The following is an 18,217-nucleotide window of genomic DNA, read 5'->3' as shown; positions in this document are numbered from 1 at the left end:
TCCCTGCTAATTCCAAAATATTTCCATCACGTCCAAAAGAAGCACGTGCCCATCATCGGTCACTCTTTTTAAAATATATTTTATTGATTTTTTTACAGAGAGGAAGGGAGAGGGATAGAGAGTTAGAAACATCAATGAGAGAGACTCATCGATCAGCTGCCTCTTGTACATGCCCTTGAACTTGGGACCTTTCAGTCCGCAGGCCGACGCTCTACCCACTGAGCCAAACCGGTTTCAGCTCAGCGGTCATTCTTGATTTACTTCTGTTTTGAGCCCCTGACAGCCATCATCTCCTTCCTGTCTCTGTGAGGTCGCCGTTCGCGGACATTTCCCTAGAACCATGCGAGGTGCAACCTCTGGCCACCGTCTCCTTCCGCTTAGCCTGAGTTCTCAAGGTCATAGCCCGCATCAGTGCCTCATTCCTCTCAGGTTCCTTCCCATGCCTGTCCCAGCCATCGACACATGCCCAGGGTCACCCCTCCCTCACTGACAATCTTAGCTCCTAGCTCCCAGTCATTCTCTCCAACGTGACTGTCACAGCCATGATGACAGCCATCACCGCCTCTCAGCTCTGTGACTCCCTCTGCTCCTGGGACTGTATCTTCCGCCCACCTCAGCCCCTCACGCCGAGGCCGCCCCCTGGACCACCTCGTTACCAGGAACCACACTTGCCTGATCTCAGTTTCCAACCCCCACGTCCCAATCCCCACCATCTATCTTGAGTATCCAATTCCCATAGTCCTTCTGCCCCACCCAGACTGATCCCGCCCCCACTCCCTCTCCCTTGCTCTTCCTCAGGCCTCACTTTTCTCCTAACTCATGTCAACGTCCACAGTCATTCACAACGAGCCTCGTGTACCTACACCCTCAACGCCCTTGCCCAAGTAACATCAATTTCCATTCTCTTTTTTAAAATATATTTTATTGATTTTTTTACAGAGAGGAAGGAAGAAGGATAGAGAGCTAGAAACATAGATGAGAGAGAAACATGGATCAGCTGCCTCCTGCACACCCCCTCCTGGGGATGTGCCCAAAACCAAGGTACATGCCCTTGACCGGAATTGAATCTGGGACCCTTCATTCCGCCAACTGATGGCTCTATCCACTGAGCCAAACCGGTTTCAGCCAATTCCCATTCTCTCTCTCTCCTGACAAAAACACAACCGGGCGCCTCACTTGCTGCCCCTACAAGGTGAACATGGCTGGGGAGAAGCTCCCAGTCATGTCAAGAGAAAATACAAGGTCACCAATGGTCCTTCCTCAGCCTGAAGGTCTTGCTATGCTTCCCTGGCTTGTCTGCTCTCTGCACTGTCCTAGACCCATGGTCGGCAAACTGTGGCTCGCGAACCACATGCGGCTCCTTGGCCTCTTGAGTGTGGCTCTTCCACAAAATACCACGTACCCTAATTCAGTTAATACCAGTGTACCTACCTATAGTTTAAAAAATGTGGCTCTCCAAAGAAATGTCAATCGTTGTCCTGTTGACATTTGGCTTTGTGGACGAATGAGTGTGCCGACCACTGTCCTAGACCGTCTCATTCTTACTCCCATCCACCCACCTTCACCCCTGCTCCCTGACCCTCACCCTCAGTGGATGACGGTGACTCCTATTTCCCAGAGGAAACAGAAGTTTGCAGAAGTGCACACCCGCCTACAGCCACCACATCCACCCACCCCTGACGCGCCTCTGCCTCGCTCCTAACTAACCCCCTCTCCCCCTCAAGGCCCTGACTCCCCAGGTCTCCCGTTTCTTTCCTGCCTCTGCCTCTATGACTGCACCTTTGCAAAAGGACTGTCTATATTTGCTGGCTCCAATTCGTCTGCCCTGGTCCCCCCGCCCCCCACTCTGATTCCAAAGATTCCTTTGGAATTCCCGTGACGATAGATCCATGACAGGAGGATCCCTTCGGAGTGGGAGGAGGAGATGACGCACTGGGGGCCCACTTCATGCGAAGGTATTGACAGAAGTGTTTAAAATAGTTTGGATTTCTGTGGGTTTGGAAAATGTATTAAATTCATGAAGGATATGAAAGATCTTCTGGCCTGGCCGGCCTGGCTCAGTGGTTGAGCGTTGACCTATGAACCAGGAGGTCACCATTTGATTCCGGGTGGCGGGCTCGATCCCCAGTGTGGGGCATGCAGGTGGCAGCCGATGGATGATTCTCTCTCATCACTGATGTTTCTATCTCTCTCTCCCTCTCCTCCCTTTCTGAAATCAATAAAGAATATATTTTAAAAGATCTTCTGTAGTTAAAAAAAATTCTATATAATAAAAGCCTAATATGCAAATTGTCCCCAGGACCAGGAGTTTGACTGGGGGTGGTGGTGGCAGGCAGCCAGGGGAAGGGAGGCACCCTGGCTGGCAGCTAGCAGCTGCTGAGGACCTTATCCTGCACGAATTTCGTGCACCGAGCCTCTAGTAATAATAATAATAAAATCCTACGGGTAAAACCGGGTAAGCGAACCTGTTGCTGTAACAAACAAGCTCAGACATGATACGAGTTTAGTTCTCACCACGGATAGTGCACAAGGGGTGCTCCTGGTTAACGGGCAACTTCCTACAAGTGCCGATCCAGGGACCCTGACCCCTTCCATCTGCGGCTCTGCTGCTGTCCGCAGGCCGCTGTGCTCCTCCAAGGAAGCCGAGGAGGGAAGACAGAGCAGGTCCGGGGCCGGGGCAGACTCAGACGCTTGGCTTCCCTGGCCGCAAGGAAGGCTGGGAAAGGCTGTCTGCCAGAGAGTCCGAGAAGAAGGGAAACGGGCTTGAAGAACCATGGATGTCCTCCAAGGCACGGAGGCGGTTTATCCTCCAGCCCATTGTCCCGCCCGCTCTCGCTGGACTCTGAGAGCAAGTCCCACGATAAAACCACAATCGCTCCTTTCCAAGAGGAAATCCCTGGGAAAGCACAGGATCCTGCCCCTTCCATTGATCTCTCCTGCCACGTGACCCGGCTCCCGGGTTTCCCCTGTGCCGATCGGTGTGCCATGAACAGGAGGCACCTGAGGCCTGCAAGCAGAGGGTGCTGAGGGTAGCTTTTGCCTGGGACTCTGGCACCCAGCTACCATGCCCTAACCCTAACCCTAACCCTAACCCTAACCCTAACCCCTGGGACGCAGGCTCCAATTCTGTGAAATGGCGACGAGTGACACTTGCCACTACCAGGTGGTTGGAGGATCAGTGACTTTCTTGTTCTCTACCCCAAATAGCCTTCCTAGGACCGTCTCAATAGACAGAAAAAGAATTTAACAGAATCCAACATCCTCTCATGATTTAAAAAAACACAATGACTAAAGCCAGAAGGGAATTTCCTAAATCTGGTAAAGGGCATCTAGGAAAAACCCACAGCGAACACCAAAATTAGTGATGAAAAACTGAAGTTCCCCCTCTAAGATCAGGGAGAAGAGAAGGATTTCTGCTCTGGCCACTTTTATTCTGGGAGGTTCTAGCCCAGGAATGAAGCAGCAAAGAGGAATAAGAGGCATTCAGATTAAAAAAAAAAGAAAAAGAAAAATATTTGCAGAAAATCCTAAGGGAACTTCCAAAAACAAACAAACAAACAAACCCTGCTTAAAATGAGAGTAGTACAATAAGATCACGGGATAAAAGATCAAAATACAAAATCAACTGTATTTTTGCATACTACTTACAAACAATCTAAAAACAAAAATAGGTACACAATTTCATTCACAGCCGTACCAAAAGAACAAAATACTTAGAAACAAACACATTTAAGCAACACGGTGCAAGATTTGTACCGTAAAAATTGTATGTCTTTGCCAAGAGGAATTAAAGAAACCTAAGTCTATGGACTGGAAGAATCATTGTCTATAGCAGTGTTTTTCAACCGCTGGTGTGCCGTAGGTGCAGAAAAGACAAGAATTTTATAATTTTTCACTATTTTGTTTACTTAATATTTCATAATAAAGTAATTATAAAATACTTTCTTTGTGTTTATTTGATTCCTATTCAAGAGAATTACTTTATATATAGTCAATATAGGCACAGAGTTAAATTTTTTAACATTTTCTAATGGTGGTGTGCCTCGTGATTTTTTTCATGAAACAAGTGTGCCTTTGCCCAAAAAAGGTTGAAAAACACTGGTCTATAGGGAATTTCTCTTCCATTTGATCCACAGATCCAACTCGGTCCTTATCAACATCCAAGCAAGCCTGTGTGTGTGTGTGTGTGTGGTGCAGAAATGGACTAGTTGTTTTTAAAAATGTATATGAAAAGACAAAGGTTCTAGAATAGCAAAAACTATCTTGAAAAAGAATAACTAAGCCAAAACCGGTTTGGCTCAATGGATAGAGTGTCGGCTTGGGGACTGAAAGGTCCCGGGTTCGATTCCGGTCAAGGGCATGTACCTTGTTTGCGGGCATATCCCCAGTAGGGGGTGTGCAAGAGGCAGCTGATCAATGACTCTCTCTCATCGATGTTTCTAGCTCTCTCTCTCCCTTCCTCTCTGTACAAAATCAATAAAATATATTAAAAAGAATAACTAAGTTAGAGAACACAACATTCCAATTTCAAACTTACTATAAACCTATAGCAACAGAGGTTGGCACTGAATAAGAGTAGACATATAGATCCATGGGGCAGAATTGAGACAAACCCTTACATTTATGACCAATTGATTTTTTTCAACAAAGGAGCCAAGATAATTCAATGGAATAGGGTTTCTCCCCGCCTCCCCCCCAATAAATAGTGGTGGGAAAACTGGGTACCCACATGCAATAGAATAAAGTTTGATCCCATCCGTCAAACCAGTCACAAAATTAAGTGGCTCAGAGACCTAAAGGTAAAGTTAAATCTACAAAACTCGGGAGAAAATATTTAATTTCACAGCTCTGACAGCAAATGCACAACGCATAAAATTAAAGAAATCAATCAGTTGAGTTTCATTAAAATGTAAAACTTTAGAGGTCACCATTAAGAAAATCTAATCACTAGAAAATATTTGCAAATTCTAGGTCTGCTTAGAGATGGGTGCCTAAAAATATAGAACACTGACAACTCAACAAGACAAATAATCCAATTTAAACGTAGGCAAAGCCGCTGAATAGATATTTCACTAGAGAAAGCATATGAACTTCCCAGGAGCACATGGTAAAATATTCAACATTTTTAGTCATTAGAGAAATGTAAAACACAATATTATGCTACTTCATACCATAAAAAATGACTATAATAAAAAAAAAAAACCCACACACAATAGAACAGGTGTTAGGAAGGATGAAACTAGACGGTTCATACATTGATGCTGGAAATGCAAAACGGTGCATCCACTTGGGAAAATTTTGGCAGTTTCCTAAGAAGTAACGTGTAACCTTTTTACACGACCCAGCCATTGCACTTCTAGGGACGTTTCCCCAAGAGAAACGAGAACATCTGTCCGCACAAAGACTTACATATGAATATGCATAGCAGCATGATTCATCATAGCAAAAAGTGGAAACAAGCCGAGACCAGTTTGGCTCAGGGATAGAGCATTGGCTTAGGGACTGAAGGGTCCCAGGTTCGATTCCGGTCAAGGGCATGTACCTTGGTTGCGGGCATATCCCCAGTAGGGGGTGTGCAAGAGGCAGCTGATCAATGACTCTCTCATCGATGTTTCTCTCTCTCTCCCTTCCTCTCTGTACAAAATCAATAAAATATATATATTTTTTTAAAAAGTGGAAACAACCGAATGTCCACTAATAGGTGAATGAATGAACAAAATGTAGCCTGCCCATGCAACGGAATACTACCCCGCCATAAAAAGGAATGAAGTGCTGGTACCTGCCTGGACGAACCGCTAAAACACCAAGCTACGTGAAAGTAGCCACACACAAAGAGTCACCCGTTGGGTGACTCCGTGTGGATGAAATTTCTAGAAAAGGCAAATCTATAGAGACAGAGATTAATTCAATTGTGCTGATGGTTGCTTAACTCTTTTTTGTTCATTGACTAAAAATTTACTGAACTGTATGCTTAACAATAAAATAAAAAAGACCCGGATAAAGCAAAACAAAACAAAAAAATATGTACAATGTATTTACCCATCCCACTGTTAACAGACATTTGCAGTTTGGAGCTGTTATAAATGCTGATAACGTGGACATTCTTGTATATGTCTTTTGTTAGACACATTTCTCTGAGGTATGTATCTGAGAGTAAAATTTCTGGATCATACATACATTCTGCTTTTATAAATACTGCTAAAGCCCTACCCAGTTTGGCTCAGGGGATAGAGCTTCGCTCTGTGGTTCGATTCCGGTCAAGGGCATGTGCCTTGGTTGCTGGCACATCCCCAGTGGGGGTTGTACAGGAGGCAGCTGATCAATGTTTCCCTCTCATCAATGTTTCTGACTATCCCTCTCCCTTCCTCTCTGTAAAAAAAAAAATCAATAAAATATATTTTAAAATAAACACTGCTAAAGACTTTTCCCAGGGCTTCTGCCCATGTACATCTCCATCGGCAGCCCGTGGGATTTCCAGTTGTACATCCCTGATGGGTGCATAGAGGTGCCTCATTAGCATTCTCATTTGCATGTTCCTGGTGACTAAGGCAATTGAACACCACTTCACGTTTGCTTTGTTTTGTGGTTTGGCCACTTGAAAATCCTCTCAGTGAAAGGCTGGTTCAAGAGTGTTTGACCTTTGGGGGCTCCCTGACGTAGTCTTTTTTCTTATTGATTTCTTTAAGGAGTTGTTTTTTTTTTAATTTGTTTGTTTGTTTGTTTTACATATTCTGGACACGAGTTTTGAAATTCCACTCTTTGACGTGACTTTTCACTTTCTTAACAGTGTGAGGAACACACATTTTAGCTTTCATGTAGTCCGATGTACCCGTTTTTTTTGCAGGGAGCATTTCCTTTGTGAACTCTAATCCCCGTTGTGATGCTGGAGGCGGGGCCTCTGGAAGGTCAGCAGGCCCTGAGGATGGAGCCCCGTGAACGGGATTAGTGCCCTCATGACGAAGCCAGAGCGCCGCTCACTCCCTCCTTTTTGGGGGGCAAAGTTCCCCCCCGTTTTACAGAGAAGAAAACCAGACCAAGAGCTCAGGGTGCTTGCCACGGCCCACAGCTGTGAGAGCCCAGGCTCAGACCTAAGGAGTCTGAGTCCAAGATCCAGGCTCTCAGCTCCTCCACCCGCCTGCCTCTCGCCGCAGTCCCTGGGCAGGATCCCGCCGCTGAGCTTCCGGTCCTGCTGTTCCCTCCGGCTGGAACGCCCTTCCTCCCCCTCCACCTGGCCGGGGCGCCCTTCCAGGCCCACCCACGGGTTTTCCCTGATGTGCTCACCTCCCTGCGCCAAACAGAACCCCCCGGCATCGCCCTCTGGCCACGTGGCTGCCAGCTCTTCCTCGTGGAGTGGCCACCTCGGGCTGAGTCTCTGCCCAGCCGTGACCTCGCTCCACACTGAGCATGACGGTTTCCAGGAAGGCCCTGGTCCCGGTCCATAGCATGGTGTTGCCAGCCCCGAGCACACAGCACACCTCTGCAAGTGCCAGTCATGGTCCTCACTGGTGTGGCTCAGTGGATAGAGCATCGTCCTGCCTACGGACCGAAGGTCCCAGGTTCGATTCCAGTCAAGGGCATGTGCCTTGGTTGCGGGCACATCCCCAGTAGGGGGTGTGCAGGAGGCAGCGGATGGATGTTTCTCTCTCATCGATGTTTCTAACTCTCTATCCCTCTCCCTGCTCTCTGTAAAAAAATCAATAAAAAATACATATTTTTAAAAAAGAGCTGGTCATGGTTCCAGCTTCTGAGTTTCTGTGCAGCTTAGATACATGCCTGCCCCTCTCTGGCCTCAGTTTCCCCATCTCCAGAGTTCCCGGGCGTGAGATTCTCCTCTGGCTGCCGAAAGCCCCATCCGTCCGAGCCAAGGGAAATCACCCAGGACCTTCCCTCCACGCCCAGCTGGTGGGAGAGAGACCGGGAGCTGCTGGCGATGCCGGCCAAGGCCTGGGATCGGCAGCTGGACTTGGCCTGCCCCGGGGAGCATGTGAGTCACCTTCCTGAAGGAGGAAAGGGTGGCTGCTCTGCCTGAGTGGCTACAGGGCCAGGCATAGTCCTGAACCCTGTATCCCAACCTCTCCTCTTCCTGCCCAGGCCCGAGGAGCAGGGTCGTCGAGGAACAACACCCCATCGATGATGATAACTGCTATGACGTACTAACGTCATCACCCTCCTTCCTAGGGCCTCACATCCCCACACCATGGAGCAGAGCAATGATGATTAAAAGGACAGCTTGGTGCCTGGCTGGGGTGGCTCAGTGGTTGAGCATCCACCTACGAACCAGGAGGTCACAGTTTGATTCCCAGTCAGGGCCCAGGCCCAGGTTGCAGGCTCCATCCCCAGTAGGGGGCGTGCAGGAGGCAGCCAAATCCATGATTTTTTCTCATCATCAATGTGTCTATCTCTCTCTCTCCTTCTCCCTTCCTCTCTGCAATCAATAACAATCTATTTTAAAAATAAAAATAAATGGATAGAGGAGGGTCCCACTGCCTGGTCTCCAAGGACAGCGGAGGAGGGATGGAGGCTGAATCCATCCCCAAGGGCCCATGAGTTCCTCGGTCACACCTGTGCATCCAGCCCCCAGGGAACCCCCAAAATGGAGGATGTGAGGAGCATCCCCATTGGGAACCAGAATGCCTCCACCTGCCTCTGGGCCCCAAACTCCCTGGGACAGAAGCCCCTCTTGGTTCCAGCCGCCACCTTCTGTATCTGCAGCTCGGGGCTGATTTGTGCTCTTTTCTATCCTCTGGGACAAACTGGTACCCCTAGGGTAGGGGTGTCGAACTCAATCAGAGAAGGGGCCAAAATCTAAAATCCAGCCTAAATCGCGGGCCGAATGGTTGACTGAACAGTCATAAACTGACAATGTCATAAACTGACAGCGGAGTGCAGTGATGACAGTGCGGTGCGGGCCACATGGCAAGGCCTGGAGGGCTGGATTTGGCCCGCGGGCCTTGTGTTTGACACATGTGCCCTAGGGGAAAATCATTAGGTAACAGGGCCTGCGGTGTTCCTTTGAACACTCTGAGGTTCAAAGGGGAACCGCGGAGACTTCCTGCTGGCGGGGAGGGAGGAGAACCGGAAAGCCATACAAGGTAGAAAGTCCAAGCCGAGGCGCAGAAAGGGAACCGAAACCCTCCCCCTCCCCGCCAGAGATAACCTCCGATAAGAGCTTTTGGTGACTCACTGGGGAAGAGCTGGGGCTCGAAAACAAACGTCAAGGGGAGGACCAGCCGCAGGTGTGCGCAAGGCCAGTCTCCATCTCGTTTAACCCTGTCGTGTCTGCGAGGAGCCGTGTCCGCAGGCGGAGTTCGCCCGGTTTCCCTGGGCAACAGGCTGGCTCGGTGCTCCGTGGCCAGGGATGCGGTCCAGGCCGCAGCGGCCTGCCCTCCTGACCTCAGGCAGCCGCCTCACCCTGAGCCTGCCCGGCCTCAGCCCCATGCCCCGGCCCCTGGCGTGTCCACCGCGGTCACCGGACTACACAACCATGAGCATCAGAGCCAGGCCGAGGAAGGCGGAGAGGGCGTCCAGAGCACAAGTGTCTTTTTCTTTCTCTCTCTTTTTAAAAAAATATATCTTATTGATTGTTTTACAGAGAGGAAGCAGAGAGTTACAAACATCAATCAGCTGCCTCTTGCACCCCCCACACTGGGGATGTGCCCGCCGCAACCAAGGTACATGCCCTTGACAAGAATCGAACCTGGGACCCTTCAGTCCCCAAGCCGACGCTCTATCCACTGAGCCAAACCGATCAGGGTACAAGTGCCTTTTTCTAACCTCTTGTGCACGATCCGTGTCATGCGGTGCTCATGGTAAGAAATGCCAGGACCAGCTTTCCAGGGGGCGGACCCAGCAGCCACCAAAGGGGCCGCAGCGAACAGCTGCCAAGTCAGAAAGCCAGCGGGCACCCAGAGTTCAGAGGGAAACGGAGCTGTTTGAGAGTGAGAGGATTTCCGCAGGAAACATTGAAATCCTGGTTCTGCGCTGGTGGGAAAGGCTTGTGGTCGTTGGCTCCAGCCGCTGCCAGAATCAGGGCGCCCCTCTCTCTCCCTCCTCGGAAGCCCCATTGTGGGGCCTGGGCATTGGGCAGAGCCTGCCGCGCTGGCTTTCTGCGTTTCTGGGACCAGAAAACAACTGATGGCTGAAGGGGAAATGGACTGTTGGTTTTCCTTTGTCCTGCCCTCTCCCCACGATGGCTGTCTTCCCTGGAGAAACCCATGGCCCGTCTTAACCCTGGAGGCCCCTCTGTCCCAGCAGCTCTCAGGCCCATCCCTGCTCAGTGCCACTCCCAGGCCGGCACTCATGCTGTGCCCCCACCATGGGATGCCCCTCCCTCCCCACCCCTGTCCTTCTGTGCCCACCTGTCCCAGCAAGCCTTCTCCTCTTTGGCATCCTTGGAGCTCTTTTCTGGCGGGACTGCACCTTTAATGGGGCCGTCCCTGCTCTCTTGCTCCCTACAGGGGAGCCATCGGGGCGATGGTCCAATCAACATATAACACCAGCCAGAAGCTCTCTCATCACCGATGTGTCTTATCTCTCTCTCCCTCTCCCTTCCTCTCTGCAATCAATAACAACCCTTTTTAAAAATAAAAATAAATGGATAGAGGAGGGTCCCCCTGCCTGGTCTCCACGGACAGCGGAGGGGGGACGGAGGCTGACTCTGTCCCCAGTGGCCCATGAGTTCGTCGGTCACGCCGATGCGCCCACATCTTGCTCCCAGAAGGATGGGGGCAGGCGCTGGAGGTGGAGATGGGTTGAAAAGCTGAGCGAGGCTGGCTCGGACTGCGCTTGCAGGAAGGGCGCTGGAGACATTCCTGCGGCAAAGTCAGCTTAGCAGGTGACAGCTCGCCCTACAATATTCACCAGGTGCATTGCTTTATTCTGTCTGACTTTTTAGAAAGCACGTATCCTGTCCCAGGCACTCTGAGTGCTCAGCACGTATGAACTCTGCAACTTTACCACGACCTTCCAAGGCAGTGGCTGCTCCTAAACCCGTTTTACAGATAAGGAAACGGAGGAGCAGAGAGACTATGGTCACAGAGCTGGCCAATGGCAGAAGCAGGATTTGAACTCAGGTGGCTCTGGAGCCCACACGGTTACATGCTGCCTTGCGTTAAAACGGACTGGTGCCCCTTGCTTACCAGGGCGGTAAAGCTATACAGTCTCTCCCACTCCTGGGGCTCTCTTTCTGGGGTGACCAGAAGCCTAGGGGGCATGGGGGGGGGCATTCCAGAGAACTTGGATGGGAGCTCCTGGGCTCAGTCCATTCTGGTCACCACGGCCCCAGTGATCCACTCAAGATGGGGGAACTGGCTGCCCACCTCTCCTCATGCAGAACGTGGGGCTGTGGTCTCTGGCTCTGGTTCCAGAGGGACTGGCCGTTCCCACGCCACCCCAGCAGAGATCCATGCCGGCTTTCCCGCTGCCCCCTGGGGCCCCCTCTCGGTGGAATAAGGTGCCCAAACCAGGCCCTGATGGCTTCTGTCCCCGCCCATGGCCAAGGAAACCCATGGCCATGCTGCGTAGACTAGCTTGCGGAGGACAGCCCATCTTTTTTCTTTCAGTCTCCAATAATAAAAGCAGGACTAGACACAGCATCTCAAAGCCAAGGCTGCCCTAACTGCTTTGGCTCAGTGGATAGAGCCTCGGCCTGCAGAGTGAAAGGTCCCAGGTTCGATTCTGGTCAAGGGCATGTACCTTGGTTGCGGGCACATACATCCCCAGTAGAAGGTGTATAGGAGGCAACTGATCGATCAGGTGATCGATGTTTCTATCCCATTGATGTTTCTGATTCTCTATCCCTCTCCCTTCCTCTCTGTAAAAAATCAATGAAATATATATTTAAAAAAATTATTTTTCAAAGTCAAGGCTACCACCTGAACTGGCAAGCCCTCGTGGCTTTTTGCTTTTTTTTTTTTTTTTTTTTTTTTTTAGGAGAAAATGTAAAGCAACATCATCCAGTTGTTTTGCAGTTACCTCTGAAAAGCAAAAACAAAGTCCTTGTCAGGAGTGGGATTCGAACCCACGCCTCTGGTTGGGGGGCGGGGAGGAAGACCCAGAGTAGTTCTCAAGAAAGGGTACCGAGCCAGAAGAGTCAGGCTCCAGGGCTCAGCTGTGCAACTGTGGGGAGGTTCTTGGCCTCTCTGAGCCTCACTTTCCTCATCTATCAAACGAGGCCAGTGACCACCTGTGTCATGGAGCTTTTACGAATATTAAGTGAAATGGTGGCTGTGGCCCTGACCAGTTTGGCTCAGTGGATGGAGCAGTCAGTCTGCGGACTCAAACATCCCAGGTTCAATTCCAGGCAAGGCCATGTACCTTGGTTGCTGGCAGGAGGCAGCTGATCATGTTTCTCTCTCATGAGGTTTCTAGCTCTCTATCCCTCTCCCTTCCTCTCTGTAAAATAAGTAAATATCAATAACATATATTTAAAAAAAAGAAATGGTGGCTATGAAGGGGGCCCTCACTAAAACCCAGCTCCCTGTGTGCTGCCCTCTCCCGGCAGAGGCGGAGATGTGCGCCAACATCCCGGGTCCGAGGAGAGGATGTTGGTTGGTTGAGCACTCGGGGGCCTGACTTCATCGGTGCCGCTTGGAGCGAAGCCGCGGAAGAGCCCGGCTGGGACTTCCCCTGAAGCTTTTAGACTTTCCAAACCGACTTCAGGGGACTTTCCTAAACTGGACAAATGCCCAGGGCAGGGAATGGGGCCCGGACCTTCGCACGCAGAGGTAATGCAAGGGGCAGGCCCCTAGACAGTCAGATCCGGGGACCGGTACCCCAGCCAAGGCACCGGTTATCGGTTTTGGCTTTTTTTCAAATCCTCTTACAAATATGCTCACACACCCTCTTTTTTGCACTTCGCAGCACCTGAGTCTGTTTATTCACTTATTTCTTATCTTTCTCCCTCCCCCCCCCCCCCCCCACGCTGGGCTGTATCTTGAGGGCAGAAACTGTTTTGTACACAGCAACTGAATGACAGCCTGGCACATAGCAAGTGCGCAGGCAATGCTGACGCCTTTTGCAGTACCGAGGGCAATTTATGTTTTAGGGGAGGGCACAAGGGGGCTAGGAAAAGAAGAGGCCAAAGGTGGGGCCCCCGACCCCCCAGAGCTGGGAGTGGGAGTGGGGGAAACTGAGTCACGACATAACATAATGCAGGCGGGGGGAGGCGAGCAGGGATTAACCCACAGACGCTGTCTGAGCCCACCTTATGCCAATCACGGCTTGGGCACTGGGGGACACGGTCAGAAATAGGGTGGGTGTGGCTGTGCGGCTGCAGGATCCGATCTAACCCGGAGCCTGAAGCGAGCCAAACACCTATCAATGTGAAGCTGCAGTTTTGAAGAACGTTCGGAAAGAGAATGAGGTGCAGGTGCCAGGAGACCTCGCGACACCCGGGCTTCGCCTGGTTCGGGAGCCGGCCATCAGATCTAGTAGCGAGGAGAAAACGCACGAGGAAAAGTTGTGCGGAAAACCCCGGGTGCTTGCAGATATGCAAGATTCAGAACTGATGTGAACAGAACATGCATGCATGCATGCAGAATGAATGAATGTCGGAAGCACAAATGCGTGCCTGGCGGAGCAGTCCTGGGAGCTCGGGGGTTTTCAGATTCTTCTTCCACGAGCTGTGTGCGCCCCCTGCCGCCTTCCGGGCGCCCTGCTCCGTCCCGCCCCGGGCTCACCCGTGTCCTACACGTGCGCATGCGTAGACTCGAGCTCTCCCGGAAAGGTTTTCTGGTGAGCCGCAACTCACACAGTCAGGATGGCCGAGCGGTCTAAGGCGCTGCGTTCAGGTCGCAGTCTCCCCTGGAGGCGTGGGTTCGAATCCCACTCCTGACAAGAACTTCCTTTTAGCTTTTTCAGCGGTAACTCCAAACCCACTGATATTTACACCTTCGGATACTCTTTTTGATCTTCTTCTTACCAAACGGATGTTTTCTCCTTAACAGGCATTTCCGTCCTAATGCTATTTACTAAACTTCTGTAAAAAGAAAGTCCCTGTCTGTGGACTGCGAAACATTGTTGGCGTAGTCCAACGTACACACGTTCCTTGAGAATTTGAGGAAGAAAAAATAAGCTCTTGTCAGGAGTGGGATTCGAACCCACGCCTCCAGGGGAGACTGCGACCTGAACGCAGCGCCTTAGACCGCTCGGCCATCCTGACTTGCTGGCGGAGCTAGCTGTGATTGGGGTGTAGTTTCTGCCGCAGTGTGACGCGGTTTGAGAATCGGCTGGTTGTGGTCATCCAGCTTCAAGTTCATCTACACAGTCCCCGCCGTTATTCCCAAACTTGTTCGGCCTTTTTACTATTTTATATTTTTTTAAGTGGAAACAACACCGTAGCCTGAGCAAAACCGGAAAGTTTCCTCTGCTATCGGTAAAAAAAAAAAAAAAAACCATAAAAATAAATACAACGGAAACGAAACTATATCGTTCAATTCTAGCCACTTGCCGAGGCTCTGAATCGGAAGTTTTTATATTGTTTTTTAACCTCTAATATTTTTGATGGGATGGGTCGACATAGTGTTGGGTAAGTAGTTAAAGAGGAAGGTTTCCGTACAGAATGAGCTTAAAGAAAGGAGACGGGGTGCCGGTGAGATGGCGACATCCCCATCACCGGAGGCATTCGACAAGGCTGGACAGTCACTTCGCGTAACTTTTCTTTTTAATTAAAAAACGGTCAGAAAAGAATTTGGGGGGGAAAAACTTTGGAAAAGGCAAAGAAGATTGCTGAACGTTCTTTCAATAGAATATGAGGTGTTGTCTGTAGCTGTGCTAACAGAGTGGTCACTAACTGCGAAAGATCTCATTAAATTTTTATATGGATCACGTGTTTAAATGACAGCATTCTTTAATATATTTGAGTTGAGTGAAATATATTATTTAAAACTATTTAAAATTCAGGTCATAAACATGCAAATAAACATTGGTAAGATGCGATCGACTCCACCCTGTGGTAGAAGCCAGTTCTGCATCTATTAGCAAATGCCCTTTAGCGTTCTTGATTGTGAGATATGTAGTATGTATACAGGATGGGGCGAAAGTAGGTTTACAGTTGGTCATTGAAAAATAATACGAGAAATAATAATACAAGAATAAACAGTGTGTTTCGTGTACTTACAACTGTACACCTACGTTTGCTTCACCCTGTATACATATATTTTTCTTTAAACCAGTTTTCTTTTTAATTGATTGATCGATATGAGAGAGAGAGACAGAGAGACAGAGAGAGAGAGAGAGAGAGATTTGTTGTCTCTTCACCAGGGGTCAAACCGACAACCATGGTGCATCTGGAAGATTCTCTAACCAATTGAGCTACCCAGCCAGGGCTGTAAGAGTCTTCTTTGCCCCTAAATCCCTTGGGTCTAGGACACTAAATGTGTGGAAGGAGCTAAGGGAGTGCAGGATGAATAATGAATGAATGCAAACCACAGGATAGGGGGGAGCCAGGGGCAGGAAGTCCCGGTGCAGACCTCCCGGTGCAGCTGGCACCTGGGTAGAAAGAGGAGGATTCACCCAAACCCTGGCTTGGCCACGTCTCAGGAATTTGAGGCACGAATCACTGAACAAACAGTTAATCCTAATGCCCTTTCTTCCACGCTCCTATTCGGAACAACCTTCACCCTCATTCCAAGAGGCAGAAGGGCCCAGGCAGAGACGATAACCAGCCCCAAGTCTGACCTTTGCCTCCTTTGGAGCCAATAAATAACTGGCCCGAGGTGACCGGCAGGGCCCTGCAAGCACCTGCCCCTTCCGTCCCAGTCCTGGCTGCATCTCAACACGGAGACATGGCAAAGGCCATCAGCATCCTGGTACCCACCCTTTGCTCTTATATCACCCGCCTGGAATGATGCCCCTTCTCAAACTGCTCTTTTCCAGGCTCTGTTCAAAGGGCACCTCTCCCCTGAGCTCCGTATTTTCTCCTGTCCCGGGGAGGTTGGGCGTGGTGGCGGTGCGGAGAACGGGCGCTGGCCTGCAGTCCAAAGAGCCCAGCTGTGTTCATGCACCCCCACTTCTTACCCCACGCAGAGGTACAGGGACAAGAAGAGCCACCTGGCCCCTGGTCACACCCACTCACCGTGCAGCTTGAGCTCCATTCTGTCCTTCTCTGAGACGGACAGATGTCCCCACAGTGGCGGGAAGGAGTTCGACCGGGTCACTGTTTCCTAAGCTGCAGGCACTTATTGCCTTGTGTTTCCATATCTACATACCACGTGTGCGCTTACAATGTTTTGTGAATAATGTTATGAGCATAGGTGTACAAATATATCTTTGAGGTGCTGCTTTCTATTCTTTTGGCTATGTACCCAGAGGTGGGATATAGATTGCAATTCTATTTTAATTTTTATAACTGTCCTCTAGTGGTCTATTGTTGTCTTGTGTGTGTGTGTGTGTGTGTGTGTTTAATAATAAAGCCCACTCCGTTGCTGAGGGTTTAAACTTAGCTGATCTGGCCCCTAGCTGCCTCTGGAACCTCATCTCTTCCTAATTCCCTCAACTCATAACCTCTGTCCTTCTTCAAATTTCTCTTAGCTCAGGGCCTTTGCACATTTCTCTGCCCGAAATGCTCTCTTCCTGCCTCATTCTCATCAGTCCTTTAGGCCTCCGCTTACATGTGTGGACATCCTCTGACCCAGCTCTCTGAAAGACACCCCAACCCCAATTACCCTTCTTTTTCCCAGGTGCCCCGCCCTTTCCGGGGGTGAGGTTAGCACCGCTGGTAATCCTGTATCTATTGATCTGTGGGTTCCCGTGTCTAGACTGTCCCTCCCATCAGACTCCCTGAGGGTGTGGTGTGGTCGGAGAGCTCCCAGCTCTGCTCCCAGTGCCCGCTGCACCCAAGGTGCACAGTCAACATGTGCTCAGGGCCTCTCCGGCAGGCCCCACCCATCCCAGGTGGGGCAGGCCCAGCGCCCAGTCGGGGCTTGGCCAGAGCAGGGAGCCTTTGCAGAAGTGAGAACTGAGACTAGACGTGAGCTTCAGGTGATCGTGGCGACGGCCTGCTCAGACCCTGGGGCAGGGGCAGGGGTTGGGGGGACCAGCCCTGAGACTAAGCAGCCCTCACCTCCTCATCGAGGCTCCAGTGGCGCCAGCGGAGACCCCGGGTGGGCGGCCGGCCCCAGCCTGCAGACACATCCCTTCCCACGCTTTCTGACTGGGGTGGGGGAGCAGTGAACAAAGTCGGTTTCAAAGAAAATGTCCCAGTGAAAGACAATGCGGGGATTGAGTCCTGCTCGCTGCCATTTGGAAGGAATGAAAGTGGGATTAGCTAAAAAACAAAATCCAAACCCAAACCGACACAAAACCACCCTATTGTTTTAGATTCTGCCCACAACACAATCGTCCCAGTGTCTTCTGGGTCATAATAACAAGTGCCCGGGCCCTTGGTTCTGCACTTGGGTTCGGGGCAGCAAGCAGAGAGGCTGGTCTCTGGGGAATGCTTCTGTAGCCACCAAGAAGCACCCCTCACTGAAACCGGTTTGGCTCAGTGGATAGAGCATCGACTTGCGGATTGAAGGGTACCGGGTTCGATTCTGGTCAAGGGCATCTACCTTGGTTGCGGACACATCCCCAGTGGGGGGTGTGCAAGAGGCAGTTGATCAATGATTCTCTCTCATCGATGTTTCTAACTCTTTATCCCTCTGTCTTCCTCTCTGTAAAAAATCAATAAAATATATATATATTTTTTAAAAAAGAAGCACCTCTCATTTCCCGAGCACCTTATGGGGGTATTGGGAGGAAGCAGCAGTCAAGCATCCAGCTGAGTGGGCAAAGGGTTCAATTGGCATCCACCAGTGACCCTGCCCACTCAGGCCTTGCCGCTCTCCGACTTGAAACCGTCAGGCCCTAAAATGGAATTCACTCCACTGTTCTGTCCATCCACAAGGGCCACTGAGAGACACCAGGCCCTGTCCCGGAGCCTGCAGCTTCTACCTCACAGAGAAAAGGGGTGTCAGCAGGTTATGTGAAGGTTTGTGATGGGGAAGATCATCCTGGGTCACCGGGGCGGGCCTTCATCCGATCACAAGTGTCTCTACCAGAGAGAGAGCTGATGGGCGCAGAAGAGGAGGCGATGTGACCACAGGGGCAGAGATGGAGGTGAGGAGGCCACAAGCCAAGGGATGCCAGCAGCCACCACGAGGAGCTGGGAGTGACAGGCACAGACTCTCCCCTACACACCCGTGGAGGAAGAGCAGTCCTGCTGACACCTTGGTTTGGC

At 50.5% G+C, this 18,217-nt stretch overlaps 1 protein-coding gene across 1 annotated transcript in view; it reads right to left on the bottom strand.

Annotated features, from left to right (window-relative positions):
* Positions 1-3,947: 3,947 nt before the first annotated feature.
* NLRC5 (NLR family CARD domain containing 5) overlaps positions 3,948-18,217 on the bottom strand; it is a 213,857-nt gene continuing 199,587 nt past the window's right edge. Inside the window, exon 49 of the transcript XR_014792921.1 lies at positions 3,948-4,098. The gene's annotated coding sequence lies outside the window, so the exon portion shown is untranslated. The remainder of the gene's footprint in view (positions 4,099-18,217) is intronic.

This window comes from Pipistrellus hanaki (assembly GCF_964339955.1).
Source record: "Pipistrellus hanaki genome assembly, chromosome: 15".
Classification (NCBI taxonomy): domain Eukaryota; kingdom Metazoa; phylum Chordata; class Mammalia; order Chiroptera; family Vespertilionidae; genus Pipistrellus; species Pipistrellus hanaki.
The sequence above is the reverse complement of the archived record's forward strand: the minus strand, read 5'-3'. Positions and strand labels throughout refer to the sequence as shown.